The sequence below is a fragment of the Harpia harpyja genome, chromosome 6 (assembly GCF_026419915.1).
Source record: "Harpia harpyja isolate bHarHar1 chromosome 6, bHarHar1 primary haplotype, whole genome shotgun sequence".
Classification (NCBI taxonomy): Eukaryota; Metazoa; Chordata; class Aves; order Accipitriformes; family Accipitridae; genus Harpia; species Harpia harpyja.
Window position 1 is genome coordinate 53,978,963 of NC_068945.1, and position 15,499 is coordinate 53,994,461.

The following is a 15,499-nucleotide window of genomic DNA, read 5'->3' on the forward strand; positions in this document are numbered from 1 at the left end:
GAGACAGGAACAGGAAGAGTCACGAGCGCCTTAAGGAGCTTGAGATGAAGCTTAACACTGCCTGCAATGTTCTGGGGGGAACCTCACTGCTGGGGAAGGGAGAGCTGGTGCTAGCAGCCTAAACTGGATCACAGTCCCTTCCCAACCTCCTTGCTGGAGTATCTCTTTACTATTAAAGCTCTTATGGTTGCAAATTGTGACTCAGGTTTCTCATGAATAAATATCAACAAAGGTAGAAGGAGGATTTTAGCATAGAGTTAAAAACATGGGAACAGCTGAGTTTGTGAAGCTCTGTCCCTGCCTTGATGGGGATCCCTCCTGTCAGAAGTCATGGTCTATATTTAAGGGCACCAATCATTTGTTGTGGTAAGAGCTATTCTAACACTGCGAACAGTCTCCAGAGAGAGCCAGCTTCTTAAAAGAAATCCCCCAAGTTTTCAACAAGTTCTTTCTATGATTGCTGGATCCCAAGACATGCCTGGGCTGCGATTATTACAGTTCAAGGAACATGGAAAAAGAGACAAAATTGAGTGATCGCTACAGTTGTAGATTTTGTAGTCTGGGACTATTGGCTGATTGGTACCAGCTGGTTATGTAATATGTCATGTAATATTATATTAATATTTATCATATTACATATGATATGTATTATATATTGTATTAATGGCTGATTATGTATTATATTATTAAAATAACAGTGACTCCTCACAGCCTTTTCCACAAGCTGGAACTTCTTATGGTCGTGGGAGATCATTCTGCAGCCAGAAATAGCTGAAGTACAAAATAGATCTAGGTATCCCCAACCTGTGATAAGCTCTGTTTCTCATGCATTCTCCTGACAAACACACATTGCCTCCCCCAGAATAGGGCTATGTGAATAAAGCTGACTATCCAGTTGGTCCTTTTTTTTTTTTGCCACCATAACTTTGAAAAAAAACAAGCGTATGCTGTCCAGAACATGGTCCCATTGAGAACACTTCCAAATATTATCTCCATCTGCAGTGAGAAAGAACTTCCAGGATGATTTCTTCTACGCTATTTTGAACACAGATCAGTTTACTGTAATACTTATTAACTACTATTGAAAATTTTATTTCAATAATACTGAGTTACAAATACTACATAGGAACAGATCAATCACCAGGTGCATAAGCAATGTTTTAATTCCTAAATGTTTTTTTACATTAAAATCAAAGTAAGACCAATATCTGAGGGCCAAGGATGCTAAACTATGTCAGTGTTTTCTGACCATTCTAGTAAATCATAATGTTGAGTTCCTGAGTAAGTGGGGCAGAAATCCATAAAGTGAGTTTCTGTGAAAAAAAGACACAAAAATAATGAACAACTTTATGTTAACTTAAAAAAGACCAGCTCAAAACAGAGAATAAGAAGGGAAACTTGAGCTTAGACCTTCATGATTCCCTTAACCTCATCTGGTAGGCAAGACTGACTTGATGGCAGTGTGCATCTTTCTACTGCTGTATCCAATTCAACATCCCTTTTAGAAATTCAGGAACAGTTTAAAATTAATTAATAACATAAATTAAATATGAAATTATAAATACAATACCTGTCCTACTCTCTCTGTTCAATGTTAAATTTGATGTATTTTATGCTATTTGCATAATTTCCATTCTCAGTACTTCGCCAGTTTTATCTTTAGGTTTCAGAATTAATAGTCTCTTAAAATGCATGATATCCATTCACACCTCTTAGCTATTTCTCTGCCCACCCGCAAATTCATGTTAACATCACTCTAACAGTCTATGCTTAGATGACTTCTTCAAAGTATGTAATATTTTCATCTTTCATCAAAAACAGTTCTCTACCACTACTAGGAATTCCACTTCTTGAATAATTTGCCTTTTATTCAAATACAGGGTCAGATCCAGACAAAAATACTGCAACCCCGTCCAAACACTAACCCAAAAGCACCAGGCAGCCAGAAAGGCCGCTCCAGACTGCACTACTGCATGGACATAGGGAACCATGAACATTGGGAACCTCTCTGCTCTTCCCAGCAGAGGATGCCAGTGGAAGAAAAAGGAGAAACCTCCCATGCCCAGGTCATTTTGCTGTCAGCACAAGCCTGGTCAACAGAAGTGCTTTTCCAGCATCCCTGCTGCAGTTACAATACAGTTCTTGTGGCTCTGAGGGTACGATACTCCAGAGGAAAAAAAAAGATAAGAGACTCCTCATAATAGGATGATTCTGCGATACTACAAATGTCAGATTAGGGTAGCACTGCATGAATCAGAGAGAAAGAAGTGGCTTATTACTAAGCAAACTGCTTCTCTTTATATACAGATAACTATGGCTCAATTATGCACTTCAGCACTGCTTTTAGGCAAATTTGCTTTCTGTAAAGCAACAGCAATATGGTAGAAGTTACTTTCTACTACATCCCTTCAAACAGTACAGTCTTTGTGCTTGTTAAACTATTATACAGTATGTAATCTCATTAAGCCTGTAAGAAAGTGGCAAATTTGCCCTTTAGCTTTCGTTATTTTTTTAATTACGTGGATTGTAAGATTTCAAGATCTAAACGCAAGCTGCTAGTGCTTTTTTTTTTTAATGGAGAGTCAAACATGAGAGGATTATAGGTAATGGCATTACAACATCTGTACAGGGATGGTGGGAGAGGTTTGACTGAATCTCTTAGAACTGAGACAGGAATATATTTAGCTGGTTTAAGTAATGTAAATTCTGTGCAGTTTTGGACCTTCCCTACTACAGCAGCTTAGTGGTTTTTTCTGTTATTTGAAGTAGTTCTTAAGTCACTGAGATCATCTCTTGTGCTTAAATCAAATTTTAAATGATACTTTTGTGACAAGATTTTTAGTCTTTCTTAATCATCTTTTTATGTGATGCTGTTAGTATGCAGTTATATTCTGGATTTCTGTGATTGGTGCCTTCAAGCACATCTCAGTGGAGTGTTTTCTTTACCCTGCCACATTTATGTTGCTTTCAGCTTGCTTAGAGGCAGTGTGGCTGTTAAACAATGTCTTCCCTTGAGGCAATACTGATTACACTTATTTATGACATCATCTCTGAAAGTGAGTTTTTTACGATTCTCCAAGGCAGAAATTTATTCTCAGCAACTTTCTTCCTTTACAGATTCCTTCAATAAAATAAATGTTAGAACCAGGTGCGTATAATGGGGATCACACTTTGCTTACAAATAAACTTAAACCATTAAGCCAAGTGGGTAGAGTAACATAAGATGTGACATCCATTGCTTGTTGCCTCAGCTATCTTTGATTGAAAGATGAGTTAGTGGCATCTTACAGTGTTAGTACTGGGAGTTCCCTAGGTGCAGACCAGTGCTGAGATGCGAGTACCACATCTCGTACAAAGTGTGCACGACCCCCTTCAGCTTGGTGGCTGGTGACAGATATGGGACAAGTGACCAGAGCAAAGGAAGTTTACTCGTTGCTCCTTTTGTCTATTCTCCTTGGAAAAGGAAACTGGGACCACAGAGGCTGTTGCAGCTGTTTATTAGGTGTGTTCAGTCTGTCCTCTCTGGGGTGTCTCCTAGAGGAGCACTGCACAAGCAAGTCATGCGTTTTGATCTGGGACAGTGAGGTTGGACACTCTAAGATGCTGTAACTTTAACTGTTGTCTCACTGTAGTGATAGTTTTCTTAAGAACACAAAGGTGCAGCAGAGATTTGCCCCTCTCTCCTCTGAAGACAGGGAGCTGCCCATTAGAGCCAGCTACGCTGTAATCATTTTTGGACACTAAGTAATTGTGAGAAAAGATCTCCACCACTTCTTTTCAGCAACTGATAAATAACTTTGACAAGATTTCTCATTTTGTCAGAATGATAATAATGCCCATAAAACTGCTAACATTTCTCCCAGTTTGTGGAGCTGTATCTTCTTTTCATTATTTCATTAGTTTAAAAACTTGTATAAGTGGCAGACATTAATTAAAAGAGAGCGTATGTGTAATAGCAAAGATTAAAGTTTCCTAAAACAGCTCTTGCTTTTCTTTGCCCCCCCTGCCCCCCCCAACCTCAGACTGTTGTATCAAGAATTGGTGTCTGGTTATACTTGGAAACATAAAGGGGTCTGGATGAGAAACTGTTCCTGTTATTCATTGACTGTCCTCCTTCCCCTAAGGTTTTTCATAACTGCTCAGTGCAGCTCTTACCCCACTGAGCTTATAAGAGAAAGCAACATCTCCATGGATGGCTCTTCCATTCAGAGCAACAGCATGAGGTCTCAGTTTGAGGCCAAGAACCGTAATTTTGTTGTACTTCAGAGTGTCAGCCCCTCGGTAGCCATTTTTAAGTATTTCTGTCTTCAGGTTTCCCTGGAAAAAGCCACAGAGAAAATTTTAGGACCAGGACAACTCTTTAGAGGTGTCTTACTGCATGCTGTTGCCGTTGTGGTCTCATCTTTGTCAATGAACATATAGAATGTCTTCCAATGTAGACATTAAAGTCTGAGATTGTAAAGGAAAAACAACAGTCACATTAATTTTCACATAAGAAATGTTTTGTGTATGATTATAAAATAACAAAGTAACAAACAAAATAGCATTTACAACATTCATTTAGAATCTTCTTGGACATGTTTTTTCTACTTGGAATCAATGTAAATTTGGTTCTTGTACCCATTTACAGGGTACAGTGGCGTATGCAAAGCCAAAATCCAGATATGGAGATTCAATTAGTGACCTTAAGGCAGATTTAATTAACATCCACAACTAACTGTTTTAAACCATTAGCATCTTCCACAGATATCAGCTGCTAGATATTTTGCCCCTATTTTATGTCCCACATCTCCACATCTGCTAGAAATCTCTGTTATACCCATTCCGGCTTTAAGGACACTGAAGGAACGCCATATGTCCACAGAGCTTTGTTTGTTGTATGTCTTATTTACTATATATCCCATATTTAGGGATGTACCAAGAGGACATACAAAGTCATTAAACAAATTCATTTGGTTCACCAGTGACAGTAATTTCCCATACAAGCAATGAAGAGGAATCATTGCATTTGTTATGTGATCAAAGTTGTTAAGGAAATAAAGATGAATTACACTTCTCAGGAAATGATGAATTGCTATGCAATCATGACTTTTTAAAAATATGCCAAGGAGAAACCCGTGATGGAACCTTTTGCATAAATTAGCTTTTGTTATTTCAGTGGTGCATGGTAGGGGGAGAGCAGAAGCTAGATCACAGTATTTGTAACTTAGGGCTGTGCTTAGACTGCTATTTTTAGTGCAGATGCCTGAAATAAAGTGCTAATCCCCAGCACACTGATTTAAACTGCCTAAATAAGGAATGTTGGCTATTATGGAGCAAATGGGGAGAGGCCTCTCAAAGTCTCTGGAGAATTTGTTAGGGTACTTATATGTGGTATCTTCTCCCCATTGGCAGAGCTCCAGCATAGAGGGTGGTTCGGTATAGAGAGACCACCTATCTCCCTGTGGTGATTTATTGCTGTCTCAGGTGTGGCTAAGCAGGAGACCTAGCTCAAGGTGGCCACATAGACCCAGTAAGCTCAGCATGATGCGGAACTCAGTGATTACAACTGTATTAATAAATCAGGTTGCACTCAAACTCTGAGGCCCTGAGCCAGGACTCTGCAGTAGACACCATTGTCCCTCTGAACAAGGTCTAGAACTGAAGGTCTTGGGGAGACAGGGAGGTGATGGTCCAGGGGAATGAGTGACCCTCTTCTCCCCAAGCATCTAGTGGTTAAAGCAATTGCCCAGGAACATCCTGAGTTCTCATCAGAGGGAGGGAACTTACAGATATGACTCAAAGCCCCAAAAATGCAAAGCAAAAGGAAGTCCTGGATCCGAGGCCAGAAGGAATTCCTCCTGCACTTCTGAGCAGCAGAGTCATGATTTTTCTTTCATACTGTCTTGCTCTGGTCCTATGAACTTCACCTTTTCTTCCCCCCACATTTTCCCCCTGAAAATTGGACCAGTTTTAGGAGGAACTTGCTTTCAAGCTATTCATTTACCTAGTGGCTAGTGTATCCTTTCAGAAGCTCCCGTTTCCTTGGGCAAGACTTCCCGTCACCATCCCTTTAGTGTAGTCTGGGCTCACTTGATACAGTCTGAGCACATGTGCCTTGTCTGCCACCTCTGGGGATGGAGGCAGAGTTTATGGCTCTCCCGGCTCATCCCTGAAGTACAGCAGACCTTATACATCTCCCTCACGTATTTTTCTAGTCTGGTAGGCTTAATATATGGGGCACTTTGTCTTGGGGCACTTTGAATTAGGTCACTTAGGCATTATGCATGTCGAAATGGAGGTGTCGAGTGAATTGAAATACCAACTACAGTGAGACAGTACCAGAGAGCAGGCAGCTTGAATCGTTCTCTGAGACTTAAGTGCCTGCACTAGTCTTGAAGTCTTCTTTGTACTTCTGTGTTGTTTAAATGAAAATATAAATGAGAAGGGTCTAATCCTGTAGCTGTTACTTGCGTAACACTCTGTGCTGGGTTCGGAGTAAATGCTATGATGTCAGACTTTAACAGTAAATCTCTTTGGGAACAAAACTTCTGTATTCTCCTAAAACTATGTGTGATTAAATTATTCACCCACAGTTTTTTAAGAATATAGAAATGTGTAACAAATACCAAGACTTTCATACATTTCCCATACCTCTACAATTTGCTATTTGAGATGGATTGTTTTCTTTATAAACACATAATAAAAAATCAACATTAGAAATTATTGGAATGCAGATAGGGACTTACTTCAGTCATGGATTTACAGGCGGAAGTCAAATATGAGCAACGAGAAATGGAAGTGCCAGTGAATCAACAATCTAATTTGCACAGATCAGAATTTAATACAAAACTGGATATTGTTTTTCTGTAGCCTTCCTGCAATAAATTACTATACACAGGCTACAGAAAGCCAAAGTGATTTTTCTTCCTTTTTGTTGTTGAAATATCTTTTTTTCAAAGAAGAAAATCTTTTTTCTTGGTAAATCAAGCAGAAAATAAATTAAAAATTAAATTTAAAGTCTAGACATGTGGTATTAGTTCCAGGAAAATATCTCACGAATGTACAAGACTACATAACAAAACACATCAGCTTACCCTGGTTTGCTCTTGCTCCTGGAAGACATACATTCTAAGAGCAATATCACAATAGGGGTTAACACAATTTTATTCTTTTGAATATTTTCTGTAGACTACTTTGGGGCTTTTAGGAATTCACGGTGTGAAAATCATAGAATCATAGAATCATTTAGGTTGGAAAAGTCCTTTAAGATTGTCAAGTCCAACCATTAACCTAACACTGCCAACTCCACCACTAAACCATGTCCCTAAGTGCCATATCTACCCATCTTTTAAATACCTCCAGGGATGGTGTCTCAACCACTTCCCCAGGCACCCTGTTTCAATGCTCGACAACCATTTTGGTGAAGAAATTTCTCCTAATATCCAACCTAAACCTCCCCTGGCACAACCTGAGGCTGTTTCCTCTTGTTCTATCACTAGTTACTTGATAGAAGAGACCAGCACCCACCTCACTACAGCCTCCTTTCAGGTAGTTGCGGAGAGCGATAAGGTCTCCCCTCAGCCTCCTTTTCTCCAGGCTAAACAGCCCCAGTTCCCTCAGCCACTCCTCATAGGTCTTGTGCTCTAGACGCTTCACCAGCTTCATTGCCCTTCTCTGGACACGCTCCAGCACCTCAATGTCTTTCCTGTAGTGAGGGGCCCAAAACTGAACACAGTACTTGAGGTGCGGCCTCACCAGTGCCGAGTACAGGGGAACAACCACCTCCCTGTTTCTGCTGGCCACACTGTTCCTGATACAGGCCAGGACGCCATTGGTCTTGACCACCTGGGCACACTGCCGGTTCATATTCAGATGCCTGTCAACCAAAACCATGCCACAGTCTACATACAATATCCTATTTCTTACCAAATGCAAGAATTGTGGATGAAATATGACCTGTATAGATTATTGAAGTAGGTTAGGGGTTTTTACCATAACTCCCACAACTTACTATCACACACTTAATGAGCTTCTAGTAGAATTATTTTATATTATTTTTCTCAATTGAATCCTAGACTGTTGGGTTTTTCTATTGAGCTTTCTTGGGATGTGCTTGCGCAGAAGTGAGCACTGTGTGAAAGGCATTAGTGCACTGACCCTGAGCTAATCTATTCCTGTGCTGCATGGAGCATCTGATCAGCACGGTGGGTTGCCAGTAGCGTGCTGAATCGCTCCATGGGAGACCGACCATGGGAGCAATCTCTGTGCTGCCAGACAAGGACACACAAGCTAAAGAAGTGAGACTCCATAGTTCTCTGGGCCACAAAATAAAATCTTCGAGTAATCAAAGTTTAAAAGTTGCTGGGATATCCTGAAGAGAGGAACATAGCCTTCTGCCACCTATCAGACTGAAAGTGTTCACAGGAGGAAGGCAAGGAAAAGATCTCTCGTCCCCAGAAGCTGTGACTCAGAAAAAAAAATAAAAATCTGAGCTGAAAAAGTGGAGTCTCAAATTCACATCACAGCAGGGACATTAATGATGTGTCACTATGATACTCAATGAAGCAAACACAAAACTGCAGCACCATAGTTGGATTATTTTGTAGCTGTCTGTAAATGAAAGCTTTGGGTAGCTTACCAGGTTTAAAGGCTGAGCTATAAGAAAAAAGCTTTCCAGAGAAAAGTTAGGCATCAGCACCTTACAATGGCTACACTAAAATACAGCTACCTGTATGTATGTAGGTATCTTGTATGTTGCTACTTACTTTGCTGTATGTATATTTAGCCAAGAAGTAGTTCTCCTTTTCAATACCTGTCAAAACACAGAGCAAGGAGGATTGGTATCACAACAGTGAGCAAAACCCATAAACAGTTCACGTTAATTGTAGTGAGTGTCTAACGTTAGACTAAGATGACTTGTGGGCTATTTAATCTCTTCCTCTAGTCTTCTTAGGGTGATCTCAGGGGAACACAACATGAGTGATTGCCCTCTCTAGCAGACCATCGGTTCCCAGTGTCACACCTTTCCCACATGAAAAACGCCGACTTCAAGAGCAATCTGCTTTTCACCCCTGTTCAAGTTCAACTTAGGGTCAGTTCTCCAGCTATTTCCAGTAGGAGTCAGTGCCCTTATACCACTGAAAAGGCAGCCTTAGGAGGGCCCTGTATACAGACACTGCTTCACAGCAGGGGACCAGGCTTACCTATTGAATCACCATCATCCCAGAAGAGAGACCCAGAAGCTTCTCCTTGTTCATCCAGGGCAATAATGAGCCCAAATGGGTTCAGACGGCTGTTGACAAACACGTTGAGAAGTGTCAGTACAAACTTGTGGGCACTGTCCCTTCCAAGTTACTTAACAAAAACTTCTGAACACAATTAACTCAAATTTTAAGGTTACAAAAAAGGCCATGACAGAAGAATGACAACCATGCTTACCAAAAGGGCTCCTGAAATGATGACAAAAACTTTGCCTTGCCTTGTCCCACTGAATTGTAAAATTCCCACCTTTTGGGTGCTTGTGTGGACAAGTTTCCCCTTCTTTAGTGGCCTTAATGTATGATAACTGGGCAGTCTGGGAGGCAACCAGTGCTACCTTACTATGGTTTGGATAGGTTGCTGCACAGTGCTGTTCCCTTCCTTCCCTACTCACGTCAGCTTCTGAGCATGGTTCAGACTTGAGACCAGTATATTACCCATTGGCACAGGGAAATCATTTTCCTCAAAAGAGATTTGAGCTTTTCCACCTTGCTCATGGCATTTGATAAATTCATCCAAGGAGAAGAGTTTTGCATTTTCCCCTTGCATATGTTTACTTTGAATGGCTGACAGCAAGTCAGCATGGCAGTAAGAGGTGCAAAAGCTTTTCTGAGCCTAACTACAGAGCCAGGAGTAGGTTTCAGCTGTGGGAACGATGATGTGGGTCATCTCTGGGGTGACTTCTCCTAATGCAATGGAGCGAATAGTGGGATAAAAATACTGTGCTTATCGCCTGGGATGGCAGCTGGAAGCTGCAGATAGCCTCTCTTCTGCACTTTCTTTTGATTGCTTTTTTGGCTATCTTTGGGTCTGACCTGCACCGTGGTTGTTTGGTGATGGACATAAATGACATATTACCTCTTAGTAGTGGTTGTGGCTGGTGCCTGTTCTGGCAGGATGTAGCCTCCACGGATGAACAGAGGGATCTTGCTCAACAGGGCAGCCACAGTAGCATAGTTCTTGTTCCAGGTACTTGGCACTTTATCACCCTACCACAAAAATTAACGCAGTTAAAAAAGCACAAACCGGGGCACTATACATTGTGACCATATACCACTGAAAAAGAGACCAAGGGGTACATTTTCATCTCAGTTACATCAGTGAAAATCCAAATGAAAAAGTGGATTTCAGGGGTATTATTCCAGTTCCTTTTTTTAACATGAGAGAGGATCTAGCCCCTGCAGTTATGCATATGCATGAGATAGAAGCATCATGAATGAAAGACAGCAACTTGTCTTTAAAAATGGTATCATTATTCCATATACTGTGAAAAAAACCACACTCATCAAGATACTGAGCAAAAAGCAAAAGAAACTTTTGCTTCCTCTTTTTATGCACATGGAGCTTGTCACATTTCAGTTTAAGGTAAGTGATTCATAATCATTTGGGAATGTAAACTGTAGATTTTCTTCTCTTTTAAGGACAAGTCTTCCTTTTTCAAAAAGTAATTACAGCATTCAATGACTGAAATTCATGTGTAGACAACCAGCATTAAGTTCTCTGCATCATTCCTTTCTGGTTTAATGCCTCAGAATCAGGTGCAGGCAAGGCTCACGTACAAAGTAGATAACAGGAAGGCTTTGCTCTTGCCCTCTGTAAATGGCAATTATAACTTACAGTAAGAAGTACCCAAACTTGGTTTTGGATAAGCACCATGTGTATGTATGGCAAGTATGTGCCAAACGCTGGGAACTGAGCTTTGCTAATGCCAGGGCCATGCCCCATAGGCAGGGCAAGGGACACCAGGGCTGCTGTCCCCACACCCAGCCCAACAAGGGGGGCTCAGAGGGAACCACAACAAGGAGAACTGAACGAAATGCTCAAACTTGCAGCGCCACAGTCTTATGAAGAGAGAAAAGGGCAAGGGTTGGAAGAACATCCATCTGAGGACACCAGCTAAATGCTCAAAATGACCAAACTTCTTCAAAAATGTCTGAATTTCCTCTGAGAGCATTTCTGTCCTGCCTGCTCCTTTGCCAGCATTGTTCAAGGTAGTTAACAACAGCTGATGCTCCTGGGCTCACATTTCTGAAAGCTCTTAGCATCAGCCTAACTACTCCTGCTGAAGCCAACACTGGTCTTATCCTGCAGGTTTCAGGAGAGCATAGTTAGGGTGAAACTGAGCACTTTTGGAAATGCAGTACTGGGGATGGTGCTCGAAAGGTCAAAACTTGTAGTTCCTGAAACTAGAAGAGGCTGGCATTTTCCACAGAGCAGATTGTTCTGCATCTCTTGGAAGCATCTTTTGGAGGGGATCCTCACCCTGCCCTCTAAATATGCCTTCTGTCAAAAGTGATGCATGTGCAAAACTGCATGCATAAAATAGTTTGCAGCATGTTCTCAGGAGCATGACTCAGGTTTCTGTCTCTGTTTCTATGCAGGGAAGTGTATCAGTACGAGAATTAAAACATGCAATGCCGGAGGGAGAAAGAAATCTTGACAGTTTCATGAATTTCTAGGCTGCTTTTGAAAATTCAGTTCTCTGTATCTTAGAGCTTTACAAACCAAAAATAGAAAATAAAATGCTACTGAAAGCTGTGTAATTTACTCTCCCAGATAGCCTGTTGTAGACTTTTTGTGCTCTAGTTTTCTTAAACACAGATGCTGAACATTGCTAAAAGTTATTTTGCTGAAATTGTACCATTTTAAATTATGTAAAAAATGTAAGAAACTGAATCTTAAAAATACATACGGTATAGTAGTCAAACCATGGTGCTTCAGGGAAGTATACATCCACAGATCTTGCTCCCTGTAATTGTTATAAAGTGATTAAAGTCTTTTTTCTTTTTGCATTTCTGATATTACATTAACTTTATTATATTTGCGCAAGGAGAGATGTATGCTGAATATTCTAATAACATCAAATCTTGGATATTATGGCTGAGTTATTATCATAGCAGTGGACAAGTGCTGGCTAATCTGTAACGCTAAACAGACAAGCCTATCCTATTTGGGGGATTTTACTGCCATTCTGTGGGATGAGTCAATGTTATATGATTATTTTGGTCTAGTACATAGCTCTATGTCTTGCAAATGTAACTGCCCTAGGTGCACTCCTCTAGCATCTGAGCAATCCCAGTGAGGTCTGCGGCAGCCTTTGCAAGACAGGACTTCACATCTGATGACGGAGTGGGGGGACACCACTGCTCAGTGCCTCTTGCACCATTCCTGTTGCAGAAACAGGCAGAAAGTAAGGTCTGGCAAGGAGGATACACAGATATTTGTCTTCTTGGCAACTATTTAAAGTTGCAGATAAATAATAATAAATAATGTGCTGCTAATTGCACGATTGCTGTACTTCATTTTGCAGCATGCGTTTTATCATATTGCTGCAGGGATGCAATCACATTAAAGGCACTTAGAATTAATAACTCCAGGAAGTTGGAATAAAAACATACTTCCTTTTTTGTCACGAGTTGCTTATTCTCACAGATTAATTTTGATTCTCAACATAGATGTCTGCCCCTTTGCAGAATTATGGTTTACCCCCAAGGTCTACCCCAGGAAGCAGGTGGAGCATGAAAAGTAAAGGCAGAGAAGAAGAATTAAGGCAAAATTACCATTTGACACTTTAGGTATTTTATATACATATGCATATATATGTGTGTATATATGTATACATACATATATAAAAACCAATAGAAGGTGTAAGAAATAACTGATTTATTAAAGTATGCAAACCTCACATTAGAATACAAGAACTGCTAAACTGGAAATTGGTCTTGTCCTGCAGCCTGTCTCCCACAGTGGGCAGTGCTAGGTGTTTCAGGCAAGTGTTGTAGTGCTGCAGTAAGGAAGGTTGGGGTAGTTTGCTCTGTCTGTTCAAATCTTACTAGCTGTTTAACAAATAAAAGTAGGCTTAAACTAGAAAGCGCCATGAAAACTTGAAGTAAAAACCCTACGAAGTCAAGATGCCCCTCTCTCCGTATTTTCTGTGCATTATTATGACAACCCTTGATATTCTGGTCTGCAGAGAAGTGTGTAACCACCATCTGAATTGTGATGAGCCTTGCCTCATGACCACCCAAAGAACAAGCCAGGGTGTAAGGCAGTTCCCTGTTTTAATTGTGATGGATGTCTCACTTGCTCACACCCTAGGACTCAAGGAGCAAAGGGAAAGCTGTCCCTGACCCATCTTCTCTAGACAAGCGGATGCCATGCTGCAGTTTGACGCAGTCACGGCTGGTCTGCAATGCCACGGTGAGGGGCTTACGGCTCACGTCTGCCCCGTGCCCTGCTAGCTGGCACAAGCCCTGGCTGCCACCTCTCTCCCACCACAAGACCCAGCAATGTGTTGCCTCCAAAGCTCTGCTTCCCCCATCAGGCCACAGGCACCCGGCCATCCTCCTGTGCTGCAGTCTCCCAAAGTACATTAGGAACTCCTTAACTAGACACTCTATCATCTTATGTATCCTTATAATGTTCCCTTTCATTCACTTCTTTCTAGGAAGCCACCCCTGGCTTGTCACCCTCTCTCTGTGGGAAGGTTTCTCTCACATCTTTCATCATCTTGCTGGTCTGAGACCCTGTGAAATCTCCTTGTTAGTCATCAGCTGTTAGAAGCTTGGGGGAGTCTGAAGGTGAAGGACTGACGAATGAAGTGCCTCAGTGAAGTCAGAATGGTTTTAGAGGTAGGAATAAGAATTTTATTTTAAATTCACAGAGGCACGAGGGCTGGTTAAAAAAAGGTGATTAACAGAGGCCCGTTTCTATGTTTGATCATCAGCAACATCTAGAAAATGTATCAGATATTCTGGCAGCATGCTGATCGCAAACAGCTCTATGATACATCACATGCAAATATTTAGCTCTGCTCAGACATACCTTTCTGGTGCTGTCAGCAGCCAGTGGTGGGGCAAGGAGAGAAACCCACCTTCGCTCCAGCTGAGCATTGAAAGCCCTGACGCCAGCACCGTGCCCAGCACAACCATAGGAAAATGCTGCTTTTTAAAACCTGTCATATTAGCAGCTAACATTGTCATTACCCTTTCCATAATGACTGCATTGGCCTGTGACGGTGGGAAACTCCTATCACAGCCCTTGAGGTGCTGCCGTTCCAAAATGCTGTGGGTGAGTGGTAATATGGAAACCAGTTTGCTTTAATATCTGCGTGTTTCTTCCTAGCTTGACAATTGCTGCTCTGTGTGTGTCCTTGGAAGGAGCTGTCAGCGCAATAACAGGAGCACACGAGGGGCAGCATCCAGCCTGTTTACATCCATTTGGCGCTTGGAGTAGCAGGGGAATGCCGTGCCCTCGCTTTCATCCTCGCACTTCAAGCACTGGCCAGCTCTGTGCTGTCTGTGCTGCTCAGAAATGTGTTCTGCAAGCTTTGACAGTGGAGAGAAGAAATGGGTGGATATGAGCAAACATGCCCTGAATGTCATCCAATGCCCTAAGCCTAATTAATTTCTTTTATTCCAGTATGATGGCATTTTTTAATTACAGTACTTGCCTCTTGAAGAACAGGAGCAATCATAAAAGCAGGTCCCCAGAGAAAGGCAGTATCTATTCCATGAGTCTGCTGATCGGAGGTAAATCTAGTGTTGAAAGCGAGATACCAATGTTAATTCACATTTTTATACAACTTGCAGAATATTTTGATATTACTTGCTGCGACAAGAAATCTGCTTCCTCAAGACATCCTTCAACACCGCCAAATATTTTTCCTGGTTGAGGGAATGCCAAAAGCTGGGCAGAGATTCAGAAATTACAGTAGCACCTACCATACTGGAGCAGACCAGAACCCTCACAAAATGCTAGAGCTGATTTCTTTTCAGAATAGCAGTGGTAGGAAAACAACTAAATTAATTTCTGTCCGGTGGGTTGAGACTTCATCGAGGGAGCCAAAGAGCAGGATAGGGGCCAGGACCAGGACAGGGAACACAGAGGAATAACACTGTGCTCTAGGATCTAAAGCATTTGTGAAAATCCTTGGATTTGGCTTCTCGCACCTTTCGGAGATTCACATTAGAAATCTTTTGCAGGACAAACACAAAGCAACGTTCATACATATTGCGCTTTTTAGCTGCCTTTCCTGAATAGATGAAAAATTATGGAATTCAGTCCATTTTATTCAATGTATTAAAATTGTTTTGGATTCTGATCATGTCCTCCAGAGTGCTTACAGTCCCGTTCGCCTGGCATCATCTGCCAGCTTGGGAAGAGATCTCTATTCCACCATGCATGAGCTAATGAAAATACTGAATAGAACCTGGCAAAGAGGAGAGATCCTCCCCAACTCAGGAATTTCCACTCATCT